Here is a 1,706-nt window from a genome sequence, read left to right on the forward strand (position 1 = left end):
TCATATAATACTGTATATATATGTATAGGTAATATACACACATACGTCCATATGTGTATAATATATAACATGTAACATAATATCTATATATGAAACCCGACTATCCTTTATTCCCTTAGGCCATCGGCTCTTCGCGTGCAGGAACTTCTGGCTCATCTCTCCTTCTGTCCCAGGAACTGCTTGGCACAGAGAAATCCCAGTACGTATATTCGTTCAACAAAGGAATGAGCGCTGAGCACAAGTGACCTGGATTCGGGTCACTTAGCCTTTCTGGGTCTCGGTTTCTTCCTCTGTCCAATGGGGAAGCTCTGCTCATTACGGGATGCTGCCTGGAAGAGGCGCCTTCTCCTCGAAGAACTCGCACCGCAGTGCCCTCGCCCGGCCCCGACCTTTGGAGTACGGGATCCACCCTTCTTGTCTTTCATCAGACTCCTTGTTAGAGACAGTGTGTACTTAACCTAGATTAGGCTTCGGACATGATATGCCCCCGACAGAGAAAGGACTCTAATTGCAATCAGCAGACTCGAGCCATAATTAAATGCCTGCAAACCGTCATGGTAGTGGATAATGCCTTTTCCATCTCTTCTGGTCACTGCTGTCCTCACTCTGTCTCCCCCCGCAGAGGTCCCCATGAGCGTTTTCCCATGTTTCACTTCATTTTTAAGTGCTGACTAAATATAGTCTTCTCCACATTTAAGATATACGTTTAAGATAATCCAGATGACATAAACCAGTAAACACAATTTGAACATAGTTTCTCATTTTCTTTTTTTTAAATCGAGATTTCAAATAATTTGTTCATATATGTGACCCCCCTGCCCTGATTATAAAGTGAGGGAGATGGGACTTCAGCGGCAAATTTGTACTATGAGTTAGATCACAGAACAGACGGACTTAGGGACTCCGTGCAACGATTTTCAACCACCTTATGCCTTCCGAGGCCAATCCCTTTCACAATCAGACCTGGCACCGGCTGGGCATCCCTGGGTAAGTCGATGCCTTCTCTGGGCCTTCACTTCCTTATCTACAAAATGGGGTTTTTAGGTAAAATTACTTCCAGTTTTTACATTATTCCCCCGAATTATTTTTAAAAGGAATCTATGGTGAAGTGGGTGATAGGATGATCACATCACTATCGCTGATTCTTCTCCCCTTCCGGTATCGTTTGCCTGAAGACCTCGCATTTCCATCCACTACTGCCCCACACCCCATCGGTGTTGGGCGTGGCCTCATGACGCGAGTGGATGGACAGCGCCCCAGCTCCAAGCCCAGACGGCGAGAAGCATTGCCAGTTTCCATTCCCCTTTCCTGTGCTTCTGGTCTCCCCCGTGAGAAGAACACGCTCTTGGCTATGGCTCCCGCCCTCTCGGTCTGGATGTCAGAATGAACCCATTTCTGGCAGAGCACTTCCGACCAGCCCGCTGACCCGTGGGCCTGAGAATCAAGGCTCACCGTTGTACCGCCGACTGACATGATGGATGAGAGTGCATCATTTCGTCAACGAACGGAGCAATTGCAAAACATACCTTTGCCTTGGGTGTCCGCCCTCGATCTATTGAGATGAGGAGGATGCCATCAATGTAAGAGAGTGGAAACCTGTCGCAGGTAACAATACGCATTCGTTAGCATATTCTGTGCTGCGTTCCTAGTTGAGCCATTTACTTCTATTATTTTGCTATTCTTAATAACTACCTCATTGCCACTTA

This window comes from Pteropus vampyrus, unplaced genomic scaffold (genome assembly GCF_000151845.1).
Source record: "Pteropus vampyrus isolate Shadow unplaced genomic scaffold, Pvam_2.0 Scaffold183, whole genome shotgun sequence".
Lineage (NCBI taxonomy): Eukaryota > Metazoa > Chordata > Mammalia > Chiroptera > Pteropodidae > Pteropus > Pteropus vampyrus.